This window comes from Lynx canadensis, chromosome D1 (assembly GCF_007474595.2).
Source record: "Lynx canadensis isolate LIC74 chromosome D1, mLynCan4.pri.v2, whole genome shotgun sequence".
Taxonomy (NCBI): domain Eukaryota; kingdom Metazoa; phylum Chordata; class Mammalia; order Carnivora; family Felidae; genus Lynx; species Lynx canadensis.
In genome coordinates, this window is record NC_044312.2 from 77,211,481 (window position 1) to 77,226,728 (window position 15,248).

General features: G+C 38.1%; 1 protein-coding gene across 1 annotated transcript in view; it reads left to right on the forward strand.

Annotated features, from left to right (window-relative positions):
- Nucleotides 1-15,248, forward strand: part of NELL1 (neural EGFL like 1) — a 900,960-nt gene that overhangs the window by 810,511 nt on the left and 75,201 nt on the right. The window lies entirely within an intron of this gene.

Sequence of the window (15,248 nt, forward strand, 5' to 3'; positions counted from 1 at the left end):
GAGTTCCCACTTTCATGAGCTTATACTGTAGTGTAGGAAAAGAGACAATATACAAATGTATATGCCAGATCACCAGATACTGACTAATGCCGTGAAGAAAAGAAAGCATAGTCATGGAATAGAGAGAGACTGAACAGAGAAAGCTACTTCACAAATGGCGGTCAAGAATGATTCTTTGAGATGATGGCATTGGAGGTGAGACCTAAATAATAGAAGTTGCTGGTTGTGTTTATTAACAGTGTTCTAGGAAGAAGAGACCAGTAATGCATAATCTCTAGGGATGTTTTTTTGCTAGATGATGGATTGGAGAAGGCTAGGTTGTCTAGAGTGCAGTGAACTAAGGGGAGAGTGGAATGTGATGAGAAAAGGGGTAAGTCCAGATCTTACAGGGAATTGTAATACAGTTCAAAACTTCTACAAAATCCAAATACAGTAAAACCCACATATTGGAGAAAGTGGGCTTAAAATATGAGCCTACCCAGGTGAGACAGCTCCAGGATTTAATTTCATCCAGACTTTGCTGCTGCTTGGTGCCACCTGGTGGCGATTGTCCTCTGGCTTCAATGTCACATTGAAAATACTTCTAGTTCCTTGTCTTGGCTGGAACATCGCAGCTGTTACAGAAATGTCCTAGTGAGTTGGTGCTCATTGAGGATTGTTCATGATCCCAGAAGACAGACCTAAGAGAGTATTGGTCACATGGGACCCATTCTCATTCTCAAAGCAGGGTCGGTTCTTGTTTACTGCTGGCCTTACATTCTCTTCTCTTTCCACCTCCCAAAAAGATAAGCGCTTTATTCTGTTTGAAAATAAAGGCTTGTCAGCGCATGAGGACCAATTGCCACTCAGAAATAACATTATATTTGAAATCATGTTGTCATGGAGTATACCACCCCAGCGTTTTACTGTTAAGATGACGTTTGAGCTTTGGTTTGGTACTTACTGTGTTTGACTTATAACTATATTATTGTCTAATGTTTTAATTATATATGTACTTGTCTCCTCCAAAGAATGTGAACTCCTAAAATGCAGAAAGAAGTCTTATGCATCTTTGTATCCTGGTAGCAAAGGGGTAAAAGAAACCAACATTTTTATTCACTAACTACAAATAGTACAAGTCTCATTTAATACTCAACAAAAAGTCTACAAGGCGAGAATTATTATGTCTGGTTTTTTCGTTATGTCTCTTTTGAAGATGAGGATGAATCCAAAACCATACAGTAAATAAGGAAAGAACATTTCTATGAATTCAATCCCAAACCATCTGAAAATATAAGCTTACATGCTTTTGGCAGCGGGGGGCGGGGGGCGGGGTGTAATCTGTGCACCTGATGTAAACCAAAAAGCCCATTTGCATTCCGCCTCACCAGATCCACTGCCTTGAACACCCAAGCAGGTTGCTGGTATGTAGCTGATTGGTGGGGTATACATGAAAAGCATACTCGGCCATTTTAGAGGAACAGAGTGGGGTTAATGAACCCTATTTGACTAATCAAAATAAGCATTCAAGGTGATTGGATACAAAATTTATTCTCAAGCATTAAGTCCACAGGCAGCTGAGGTCTGGGACCCCAGGAAGTCCTGCTGTTGCTGCCACAGCAGAGGAACTTGCCAATGTCAATCAATCAGTCCCTGATGTTCAATTAGGTTATGACTTTCCCCCCTCACCATTTACTGAATTGTAGTCAACACCACAGGAAAAATTAATGCCTGTGAAATGAGGCTTGATTAAGGGGAAGAGCATTTACTATACAGAGTATTCACTTTTGTTAACTTGTAAGGGTATTTTCATTTTCCCAAAAATAGTATGAAGTTGGTCTTTTGCTTTTGCAAAGTCATTTCTTTGTGAATGTGTGTATGTGTATCAGGGAGGGGGCATTTGTGGCTAGATATCTGAAAAGAAAAACTGGCTAGATTTTGATGATGCAGTTCTTTATTATTCCATTGGCAGAAGTCATTTTTTTTAATTTAAAAAATACATATAAACAGAAAAGGAGGAAGTAAAGAAACAATTGTCAAGATTTCACAAAGAGATGCCCAAGACTGAGTCTGTCAGGGATAATTGTGTTGTTAAATAAGTGAAAATAGAGTATAAACAATAAAATTTAGAAAAATAAAAGCTGCTATTGAACATAGGCTGTGAATTCAACAATCAATTTGCAGGTATCATCTTACTGAAATATTACAATGATATAGTCATCATTTTCTCCCTTTCATTCCCTTGGATTGAAACAGATAATACATGGTTTTCTAACCAGTAAGAGGTAGAGGCAGAGTTCAAGCTTGGTTCTGGTTGACTCAAGAACATGAATTTCAGAGTCTGAGATGCCCTGATTCCATTGTCCCTGGCAAGTATTAGAACGGTAATAGGACATCCCCCCTCTGCCTTACAGCATGCCATGCGTGTGCCCCAGGCTGGCTATATCAATCCATTGGTATTGAATTACTAGAATTTCTATTTATATTAGTTTTTATTTTATAAAAAATAAAAACAAAACTTTACTAACTTTTTTAATATTTATTTTTGTGAGAGAGAGCATGTGTGCATGAGTGGGGGAGGGGCAGAGAGAGAGGGAGACAGAGGATCCAAAGTGGGCTCCAAGCTCATAGAAGATCCGTGAGATCACTCATGAACCATGAGGTCATGACCTGAGCCGAAATTGGATGCTTAACCAACTGACCACCCAGGTGCCCCAAAACTTTACTAATTTTTAATTGTAAATGATTTGATTGCAAACCATTGATGTGACATCAGTTAATTAGTATATAAAGTGGAACAAGATTAAAAGAAAGATTTTCAGGGGTGTCTGGGTGGCTCTTGATTCTGGCTCAGGTCACCCAGGGTCATGGGATTGATCCCTGCTACCAGAACTCCCTTAAGATTCTGTCTCTCTGCCCCTTATTCCTGTTCATATGCTTTCTCTCAAAAAAAAAAAAAAAAGATTTTCAGAAACAACTAAACATATTCCATCATTTTACAAATATTAAAAATAATACATTAAAGCAAACATTTCGTGAAAGCAGTGTAGTTAACATTGCTCATTTAAATTGTTAAAGTATTCTGCATTATGATTTTATATTTTAACCTTTGTATATGTTTGTATTTAAAAATATTCATATAGAGATTGCATGCTAAAAGTATTCATAATGTCACAGTTGCCTCTTCCAAAAGTTTAGAGATCTTGTTGCCCTTGCCACCACAAGGGCAGCCTCTTCTTTTAAAAAAAATTTTTTTTAACATTTACTTATTTTTGAGAGACAGAGAGAGACAGAGCATGAGTAGGGGAGGGGCAGAGAGAGAGGGAGACACAGAATCCAAAGCAGGCTCCAGGCTCTGAGCTGTCAGCACAGAGACTGATGGCAGGACTTGAAGCCATAGACTGTGAGATCATGACCTGAGCCAGTCGGACGCTTAACTGACTGAGCCACCCAGGCGCCCCTAGGGGGGCAGCCTCTTCTGACAGGTGTCACAAACTCAGATGTCTACACCTGCCAAGCATGAATAAAGTGAGCCAGGAGTGGGCTGCTCTGCAATGAAGAATCCATGAACCTTTTAAAGGTGCAGCCGCTTCTCATCATGGGCAAGTTGTTGCCGGGTGGAATATGGGTCCAGGGTTGACAGATTAATTTTTTTAAGGTGCCAGGAATCCAGAACCTATATGGGAAAACCCCAGGTTCTTAATGTTGGCATCTGGCTCAGTTGTTAAATACAACTGTTGGGGTGCCTGGGTGGCTCAGTCAGTTGAGTGTCAGACTTCGGCTCAGGTCATGATCTCACGGTTTGTAAGTTCGAGCCCCACATCAGGCTCTGTGCTCACAGCTCAGAGCCTGCAGCCTGCTTCAGAATGTGTCTCCTTGCTCACTCTCTGTCTAATCTGTCTGTCTTTCTCCCTCTCTCAAAAATAAACATTAACAAAATTAATATTACTCCCTGTGTGCCAACCAAATCCATACAAGGTGTGTGGGCTTTCTTGCTCCAGGGCTGACTGTTTGGGTCATCTGTTATAAGTCCACAGAAGTAAGTGTGGCACAGGGAGTTGTACAGTTTTGTTTGTGACAGGAAAGCCCTGCCTTAGGACTTCATTTTGTTGAGGACTGGTTCTCAATGTATTTCTTCCTTTGCCAGTATCATTATTGGGAAGCAAGGAGTTAAGTGATGAAGGTGGTTCCAGCGATTGCGATGATAGCAGTAGGTTGATGGAATCCTTCTTAGGAAAAGGGTTTCCTGTAGCTTGAAGGTTGCTAGGGCTGAAGGTGAAGCCACCAAAAATAGTGAAATGCTCTGACGGAAGACTTGACTCTTCCTGGCCAATCTTGGATGGAAAATTCAATCATTTAAGAATTCTTCTTTTATGTTTGCTTTTTAATTATACCTTAGACATTTGCATCACTTTTACAGGACTGACCTTTGTGTAGCCCTCAATAGAAACCATCTGTGGACTTCTGTGGCTGCTGTGTTTCTACCTACTTCCCCAAATCTCAGTCTTTAGTGCAAGCCAGGGGACGAGGGAGAGGAGGGGCAGATGGAAGTAGCTTGTACCGATTGCTGAAAGAGAAAAGACACGAACACTGGGTGTTGTATGGAAACCAATTTGACAATAAACTTCATATATTGAAAAAAAAGGAAAAAAAATAAAGAGAAAAGACACAAGAGTGAGTGCTCAGCTGATAGGAGCCCATAGACATATCACCAGTAGGAATCCAGTCCCCATGTCTGGGGGAACTTTCCTCTTCTTTCCTGCCACTGATTTCCTTTTTTTCTCTCCCCAAATGCCTGAAGAGGTAGCATATTAGGCTACAAAGAACATAGCTAGGAGGCAGGGCTTCTCTTCTCTGAGTACTTTGTCTCTGAGCCTCTGTTTCTTCATGCTTGAAGGGAGACTCTGAATTCTAAAGGTCCCACCTCACTGTGGAACTGTGTGGATCAAGCAAGATACTGTATGTTATAGCACATTGGATATGGTTCTGTGCTACACATGCCCTAAGAGATCGTTATTGCCAAGCCCACAAGGTACAGCATTTCACATCAAAAAGACTTCCTCAGATACTCTATGGTCTGAGTTTGAAGCCAGAACATTCTCTGGAGATAGCAGTGGGTAGGTTGGTACCTGCGCTTGATTCACTGCAGGTTAGGGAAGGAGAGAAAGTGAAGCTGGCCCTGGATGTGTCCCTGCAAATGCTATCGTTTCTCCATGTAGTTGGCCCTGGGTTTCCATGAGAAGTGGGTTTTTTTTTCTATGTGTGTCTACCCCAACAGACTGTGACATCCTCCAGGGAAGAGACCATGAGTGGTTACTTACAATGTCACAGAAGGAGGTAGAAGAGGCAACATTGTATTAGTAAGAGGGCCAGAATATTTGGCATTAGATAGACTTGCTCTTGAATCCCAGCTCTATCATGTACTATCCTGTGGCCTTGAGAAAGTGACTATACTCCTGGATTTCTTGATATGTAAAATAGGGAGAAGGGAGAGTAAATTGTGCTTCTCAAGCTGCCATGGAGACTAAAACATGGTGCCTGGGCACTGAATAGACATTGAAGAAATGTTTATTCTCTTCCTTTTTTATATTCGGTATATATCAAAATTTCTGGACACGTGATAAATTTATGTGTGTGTGTGTGTGTGTGTGTGTGTGTGTGTGTGTGTGTGTAAAATATGTGTAGCAACTTGGCATTGCTACTCTTTAAACAGCCTTTGAATTGATTTATGCTATTAGGGATTTGTTAATCCAGCCTGGAGACCTTTGATAAATCTCTTATTGGTACTTAATTTTCCTACATATAAAAGGATGGTAATTGGACTCAGTTTGCAAACTGAGAGCTCAAGTTTGATGAAAAAAATGTTGCATTTTCTCTGTCCCGTATTGGCCCAACTGGTGTTTTTAAAAAATAAGAATAAAACCAACCTTACAGGCAGACTTAACCAGTGATGAAGGATGAGGGAGCAGTCTTTGCTGAGCAGGAATAGTCCTACAAAGACATTTTCAAACCGTATGTATCAAAGTCCACCATGGAATGATAATGGTGATGTTTCCCAGAGTTAAGCAACAGCGACTCCCCATAGGCAGGGCATGTACTTTCACCAGTTTACTAATGCCTGGGCTTCATCATTCATTTAGATTGCCTGCTTGGATCTTCTAATTTTTGTAGTGTATGACCTTGAATATAGTAGCATATAAAAATTCCATTCCTTTGTCGCTCTGTGATTCAGTGATTTCTAAGCACAGGAAATTTAGAAATTGTTCATCATCACCAACATTACAATGGCTAACCACAGAACTGAAAGGAGTTGTTTCTCTCTAGGCATTGAAAAGAAATATATGGCAACCGTAGGCAATGACAGTATCCTCTAATTTGTTTTCGACTGATCCTCATCCTGTGTGAAATGCTGTTAGTAGTCTGTCTAAACAGTTTCTTAAGTTGAATGATTGTTTATTCAAAGAGAAATCATTCATTTTCTTTGTTTCCAGTTGTAGTTTCTTAGTCTTGACTCAGAACTTCCCAAGTCACAGGTTGTCAGTTTGACTCCGTAGGGGCCAGCTCTGGGTTTGGATCCTTTGATAGCAGGAATAGTCCTACAAAGACATTTTCAAATCATATGTATCTAGGACTCTATGAAGTCATGACCAGCCAAGATACCCCCTCAATGCTTTTGGGGTATCTTAACCCTAGGTCCTTCTATCTGTTCTCTTATGCATTTCTTCTCCCAACTCACAGAAGAGAGAAAAAGATACTTTTCTCCCTTTCAGAAACACAAATTATAACACTGTGAATTTGACAAAAGCTTTTTTTCTCCCACAAATAACTTTTTCATTATATGATGGTTGCTATCCTGCCATTACACAACAAAAAAGAATTTTCTCTGGGTATAATCAGATGATGACAGAAATATGGGAAAGTTTTCTAAAGGACTGATTTAAGTTCTTCATTTTTCATTGGGAGCTGAAGCCTCTCTGTTTTATTTGGAGGTAAATTATCTTATGTATCATGTCTGCGTAAATACCTCCATTATGGATAATATAGTCTTTTAGAATACTCAAAGCATGGACCTGTCCTTGGGATAGGGACATCTTGCAAGAATAAACGTTCCTCCTACTTAAAAGCAGGAAAACAAAGACTTGTTCAAGATGACTTCATTAGTATCTTAACCTAGAATTCTTAAATCGATAAAGATACTCAGGACTAGATATAATAGCATGAGGGTGAAAAGTAAAACATAGCTATTTTGGTTCCCTGATCACATCAGGCATGCAGTTTGGTGAGAAAGACAGTGTGGTGTATTGAAAGGTAGAGTAGCTTATTGAACTTTTGGGATCTAAAAACAAATAAGTTTGAGTCTTAGCATATTATGTACTAGATCTATTGCTTTATGGAAATTATTCACTCTGGGCTTGGTTTTCTTATCTGCAAAATAGAATGTTGTATTACTTAGAATTTTGGATGTAAGTAGCAGAAAACTCAGGTAAGTGTGACTTAATAAGAAAATTGTTAATTACATCTCATGATAAGCAAGTTGGCAGTATGTAGCTCCATGGTTGGCTCAGCAGTTCAGTGTTACCAGAAGGCTAGTTTGGTGTGTCCATGATTTTACTGCATTTTCTCCCATAGTACCAAGATGGCTACACCTCCACTTACTGACTCTTCCACCCAGATTGCTAAATGAGTGTGTCAGAAATTCTGTTATTTTTACCATGAAAGGCAACCTCACTCTCATTTCCATCCCCAGCAGACTTTCTTTTACTTCTCACTGGCCAGAAGTTGGTCACATGCCCAGATGTAGACATGTCACTGGGAAAGGACGAGGGATAGCCTTATTATTATAGACCTATCATTCTCAAAGTATGGCCCTTAGGATGATTCTGTCCAGCTTGTTAAAATACACATTGTTCAGCTCTACCTCCAGAGTAGTTGGTTCATTATGCTGGAGTTGGGTCTGATCATTTTCATTTCCAAAATATTCCCTGCTGATGTTAATGCTGCTGGTCCAAAGATCACTCTTTGAACCACTTATTTAGATCAGGAGTGATTCAATCCCTGGGGCTCTGATAAGGGTGCTACTCTTTTCTGAGATTATGGAATTACTACTCTTTATGTAAACAAGTCAAAGTTAACATGGGAAGACAATGGAGATACCTCAGTAGATAATTCTGGGGAGATAATAGAATTATTTACAAAAGTGTTAGAACAGCTTAATGAACAACGGGGGGGAGTTGGAGTAACCTAGAAATGAGCATCTCAGGGAGCCACTACCATAGCTTGTGCTGAGAAAACATAGCTGTTGTCAGAGATGCCAGCAAGGTGGAGCACATGGGAAGAAATATCCTGCTTCTCTCTTCCTCCCTCCTTCCTTCCCTTCCAAGTCGCCAGCCTTGAACCAGCCACACGTAATCAAAATCCAGTTAGCAAGAGTCTAAGAAATATAACTGTGAGGAGTTAGCAGAGGAAAAGCAGATACCAAATCAACAGAAAATAGATGAATGATTGGCACAGCAGTTGGGAGGATGCAGACGATGAGTCAGTCACAAATGTTTGCTCTATACAAGGTTGATAGTAGAATTTTAAAACATTTAGAGTAGTTGACACCATACTAGTTACACAACAAGGTTCCAGTTAAATGGTGATCATGGAATGAAATGATCCCCAGAGAATCGCCAGAACACATTATATGACCCGTAAGGTAGGAAATGTACATTACTACCTTGCTAGAGTCCTCAAAGAGGCTTCTTTTATACTTAGTTCAGATGGGGCATCTGGGTAGCTCAGTCATGATTTAATGGTTCGCGAGTTTGAGCCCTTGTCATCGGGCTCTATGCTGACAGCTCAGAGCTTGGAGCCTGCTTCAGATTCTGTGTCTGTTTCTCTCTGCACCCCCCCCCCCCACACACACACACACTCATGTCCTTCCTCTCTCTCTCTCTCTCTCTCTCTCTCTCTCTCTCTCTCTCTCTCTTTCTCAAAAAGAAACTTTAAAAAATTTATGCTTGGTTCAGAGAATGACATTGGATGCTTTATTTGCCTTCTTGATAACAATGGACACAGATACCAAGAACTTTGACCTGATACCCAGAGAAGAACAGAAAATTGAAGGTGCCCTTTCATCCTCAGAAGCATTCCAAACAGAAGCTTGAAGATTATCCTGAGTAGCATGGTTTCATGAGCCAGTATATCCATCTCACAGTATACTGCAGTTGTTGCATAAATACTCAATTGAACTCCATTCTCAGTTCAAGATATCTCAGATGGAGCTGATTTTACATCTTGCTCCAAGAATAGACTGGTAATCCAGACATAGCCACAGTAATTACTTCAGAACTCAGCAAGTGACCAAATTGTGACTAATGAAGCTCAAATCATAGATTTTTGACAATGCTTGTTAAGAATCTCTTTCAATAGGGGCGCCTGGGTGGCTCAGTTGGTTGAGCATCCAACTTCAGCTCAGGTCATGATCTCGCAGTTCGTGAGTTCGAGCCCCACGTCGGGCTCTGTGCTGACAGCTCAGAGTTTGGAGCCTGCTTCGGATTCTGTGTCCCCTTCTCTCTCTGCCCCACCCCTGCTTGTGCTCTGTCTTTCTCTTTCAAAAATGAATAAACATAAAAAAATTATTTTTAATAAAAAATTTTAAAAAAGAATCTCAATAGGTTTAGAATTATGTTAATCTAGAACAGCTGGAGGCACTGCATGGCAAGGCTCTGGCTTGAAATGAAGCTAATGTGCTGGAAGAGCAGAATGGAAAGAAGAGGCATTCTATATCCCAATGATATTGTTTGATATACCTAGATTGCATAGATCCAAGGGCCACTGGACTTTTCCATTATGTGAGACAGTATGTTTCAGGGGAGGGAGTGTTAAGCAAGGTTAAAATACAACTTGCAACTAACAGTCCAAAGTCAAAAGGTGTTTCAGCACGATTTACTAAGTACTCATTCCTGTGCCTCTTTCCTGTGCCTGCTGTCTACACCCCATGCTGACCTGCTTTCCATTCTCGTAGATCTGTATTTCACAGTTGCCCCTCCAACCCTTGTCCATGACTCTTTTTTTTTTTTTTGGTTGGGATATGCAGAATCATATTTTTGTGTTTCATCTAATTCTTAGTATCAAAAATTTGCATTTGGTTCTTGTGCATCAGGTTATATTAAGAAATATCCCTTCTAGGGGCGCCTGGGTGGCTCAGTGGGTTAGGTGTCCGACTTCAGCTCGGGTCATGATCTCACTCTTCATGGGTTCAAGCCCCGCTTGGGGCTCTGTGCTGACAGCTCCCAGCCTGGAGCCTACTTCAGATTCTGTGTCTCCCTCTCTCTCTCTTCCCCTCCCCTGTTCATGCTCTGTCTCTCTCAGTCTCTTAAAAAAATAAATGGTAAAAAAAAAAAGAAAGAAAGAAATATCCCTTCTAGTATAATAGTCTTTGAGAGGTTCCTATGATATGACTAACCGTACTTCACATATACCAGCCCTGCCGGCAGGACCAGATATATTGTAAAAATCTATTTGCCATACTTTTACTGGTTGTTTTACAGTGAAAAGTTTTATCATTGGATTAAACTTTTCTTTTTCCAAATATAAACATTGCAGCCATACCTTTGTGTCTAGACATTGCTGTAGCTAATTCCCACCGATTGTAACGTGTTGTGTTTTTTAAAATTCAGTTTACAGTATTTCATGCTTTCCTTGTGATGTCTTTTTTTCTATGGGCTTTTTGAAGTGGTGTAATTTCTAAATATTTTCACCTTTTCTGGATATGTTTTGTTATTTTATTTCCAATTTAATGTTAGTGGACAGAGAACACTGTAGGATTTCAGTCTTTTGAAATTTTTTGAGATTGTTTTATTAAACAACATTTGTGCTGTATATTGGCCAACATTCTGTGTGCATTTGCAAAAACAAAATATGTATGCTGCAGTAATTGAGTATGATGTTCAATAAATGTCAGTGAGTGTTTTTAAGGTTTATATTCTTACTGATATTTTTTCTATTTTATCATTTACTGAAATATGGATGTTAAAATCTCTGCACATATGTATTTTTCCCTTTAGATCTTTTGTGTATTTTGAAGCTATGCTATTAAGCACTTTTAATATTTAAGATTGGTATATCTTCCTGATGAACTGAGTCTTATGAAATTTTTTTTAATCTTTGCTAATTTTCCTTATCCTGAAGACTTTTTTCTCATACAGCTAATCCATCCTTTCACACACTTTATACATAATCAAATCATCATGTTGTACACTTTAAATATGTTACAATTTTATTTGTTATATCTCGGTAAATATGAAAGATTGTGTGTGTGTGTGTGTGTGTGTGTGTGTGTGTATATATATATATATATATATATATATATATATATATATATAGCTATTCCACCTTTCTGTCGTTGATATCTACATCGTATATCTTTTTCCATACTTCTATTTTAAGTTGTTTCTAATTTTGTATTTATAGTGTTTCCCTTGAAGACCGTATATAATTGGGTCTTCTTTTTTTATCTAGCCTGATAACCTTTGCCTTCAGCTGAGTGTTTAATATATATACATTTTTTTTATAATTCCAGTGTAGTTAACAGTGTTATATTAGTTTCAAGTGTGCAATACACTTTGAATAATTCTATACATTACTCAGTGCTCTTCAAGATAAGTGTCCTTTTAATTGCCTTCATCTGTTTCACACATCCCCCTATCTACCTTCTCTCTGGTCACCATCAACTTATTCTAGGAGTCTGTTTCTTGGTTGTCTCTTTTTAAATTTTATTTCTGTTATTTCTTAAATTCTATATAGGAGGGAAATTATATGGTATGTATCTTTCTCTGGCTTAATTCGCTTAGCATTATATGCTGTAGTTCCATCCATGTTGCAAATGGCAAGATTTCTTTCATTTTATGGCTGTGACTGAGACCATTGTGTGTGTGTGTGTGTGTGTGTGTGTGTGTGTGTGTGTGTGTGTGTATACACCATATCTTCTTCATCCATTCATTCTTTGATGGACACTTGGGCTGCTTGCATAATTTGGCTATTGAAAATAATGGTGCAGTAAATATGGGGGTGCATATATATTTTTGAATTAGTATTTTTGTACTCTTTGGGTAAATACCTAGTAGTATGATTACTGGATCATATGGTAATCCTAGTTTTAATTTTTTGTGGAACCTCCAAACTTCCACAGTGATTGTACCAGTTTGCATTCCCACCAACAGTGCAGGAGGGTTCCTTTTTCTCTGCACCCTCACCAACACTTGTTTCTTGTCTTGTTGTTTTTAGACATTCTGACAGGTATGAGGTGATATCTTATCGTGGTTTTGATTTGAATTTTGCTGATTATGACTGATGTTGAGCATCTCTTCATGAGGCTGTTTGCCATCTAGATGTCTTCTTTGTAGAAATATCTATTCATGTCTTATGCCCATTTTTAATTGGGTTATTTCGTTTTTTGGTGTTCAGCTGTATCAGTTCTTTATATATTTTGGATACTAACCCTTTATCAGATATGCCATTTGCAAATATCTTCTTCTATTCAGTAGATTGTCATTTTGTTGTTTCCTTTGCTATGTAGAAACTTTTTGCTTTGATGTAGTTTATTTTTGCTTTTGTTCCCTTGCCTCAGGAGACCTATCTAGAAAAATGTTGCTACAGCTAATGTCAGAGAAATTACTGCTTCTGCTCTCCTCTACAGTTTTTATAGTTTCAAGCCTCACAATTAAGTCCCTAATCCATTTTGAGTTTATTTAAGAAAATGGTCCAGTTGCATTTCTTTTGGATGTAGCTGTCCAATTTTCCCAGCACCATTTGTTGAAAAGACTCTCATTGTAGTTTTTTGCCCTTTATTGAAGATAAATTGACCACATAATTGTAGGTTTATTTCTGAGCTCTGTATTCTGTTCTGTTGATCTATGTGTCTGTCTTTGTGCCAATATCATAGTGTTTTGATTATTACAGATTCGTAGTATATCTTGAAACCTGGGACTGTGATACTTCCAGTTTTGTTCTTTATTTTTTTTTAATTTTTTAAATGATTTTGAATGTTTATTTATTTTTGAGAAAGAGAGAAATAGAGCATGAGCCAGGGAAGCACAGAGAGAGTGGGAGACACAGAATCAGAAGCAGGCTCCAGGCTCTGAGCTGTCAGCACAGAGCCTGATGTGGGGCTTGGACCCACGAACCATGAGATCATAACCTGAGCCAAACTCAGATGCTTAAACAACTGAGCCTCCTAGGCACCCCATAGTTTTGTTCTTTCCTAATATTACTTTGTTCTATACAAATTTTAGGATTGTTTGTTCTAGTTCTATGAAAATACTGTTGGTATTTTGACAGGTATTGCATTGAATCTGTAGATAGCTTACGTAGTATGGACATTTTAACGATATTTGTTCTTCCAGTCCACGAGCATGGAATGTTTTTCCATTTCTTTGTGTTGTCTTTGATTTCTTTCATGAGTATTTTATAGTTTTCAGAGGACAGGTCTTTCACATCCTAGATTAAGGAATACCTAGATATTTTATTATTTTGGGTGCAATTGTAAATGGGACTGTTTTCTTAATTTCTCTTTCTGCTGCTTTCTAATTACTTATAGAAATGCCAAGGATTTCTGTACATTGCATTTATATACTTCGATCTTACAAATTCATTGATCAGTTCTAGTAGTTTTTTGGTGGAGCCTTTCAGGTTTTTTGTATATATTATCATGTCATCTACAAATAGTGAGTTTTACTTCTTTCTTACTAGTTTAGATGCCTTTTATTTCTTCTGGTTGTCTAATTGCTCTGTCTAGGACTTCCAGTACTTTGTTGAGTAAAAGTGATGAGAGTGAATATCCTCGTCTTGTTCCTGATATTTGGGAAAAGCTCTCGGTTTTTCCCCGTTGAGTATGATGTTCACTGTGGGCTTTCCATATATGGCCTTTATTATGTTGAGGCATATTCCCTCTAAACCTACTTTGTTAAGGGTTTTTATAATGAATGGGTGTACTTTGTCAAATGCTTTTTCTGTATCTGTTGAAATGATTATATGGTTTTCAACCTTTCTCTTTGATGTATCATGTTGATTGATTTGCAAATATTGAACCACTTTGCATCCCAGGGATAAGTCCCACTTGATCATGGTGAACGATTTTTTTGAAGGTATTATTTAACTTGGTTTGCTCATTTTTTGTTGAAGATTATTTGTACCTATTTTCATCAAGGATATTGACCCGTAGTGTTTGGTGTTTTTTGTTTTGTTTTTTTTTGTTTGTTTGTTTGTTTTTGTTTTGTTTTGTTTGCTTCTTGATGTAACCTTGTATTGCTGTAAACTCTCCTCTTAGAATAGCTTTTGATGCATCCCAAAGATTTGGATCCTTGTGTTTTCATTTTTGTTTACCTCCATATAATTTTGATTTTTTCTTTGATTTCTTGGTTCACACATTCATTGTTTAGTAGCATGTTACTTAACCTCAATGCATTTGTGCTCTTTCCAGATTTTTTCATGTGGTTGATTTCTAGTTTAATAACATTTTGGTCAGAAAAGATGCATGGTATAATTTCAGTCTTTTTGAATTTGTTGAGACTTGTTTTGCGACCTAACATGTGATCTATTCTGGAGAATGTTCCATGTGCACTTGAAAAGAATGTGTACCCTGTTGCTTTACGAGGGAATGTTCTGTCTGTTAAATCTATCTCGTCCAGTGTGTCATTCAAAGCCATTGTTTACTTGTCTATTTTCTTTTAGACGATCTGTCTATTGATATAATAGTAGGGATGAAGTCCATTACTATTATTGTATTACTCTAGATTACTTCTTTTATGTTTGTTATTAACTGCTTTATGCATTTGGGTGCTTTCACTTTTGGTGCATAAATATTTATAATTGTTATGTCTTCTTGTTGAATTGTCTGCTTTATTACTGTATAGTGCCCTTCTTTATTGCTTGTTACAGTCTTTGTTTTAAGTCTATTTTGTCCAGTGTAAGTATTGCTACCTTAGCTTTCTTTTCACTTCTATTTGCATGATAAATGCTTTTCCATCCTCTTATTTTCAATCAGTATGTGTCTTTAGGTCTGAAATGAGTCTCTTGTAGGCAGCATGTAGATCAGTCTTGCTTTTTATCCATTCTGTCAGCCTGTGTCTTTTGATTGGAGTATTTAGTCCATTTACATTCAATGTAACTGTTGATATGTATGTACTTATTGCCACTTCGTTGCTTGTTTCATGGGTGTTTTTGTAGTTCTTCCCTGTTCCTTCCTTATATTTGTCTCTTCTCTCTTGGTTTCCTGGCTTTCTTTA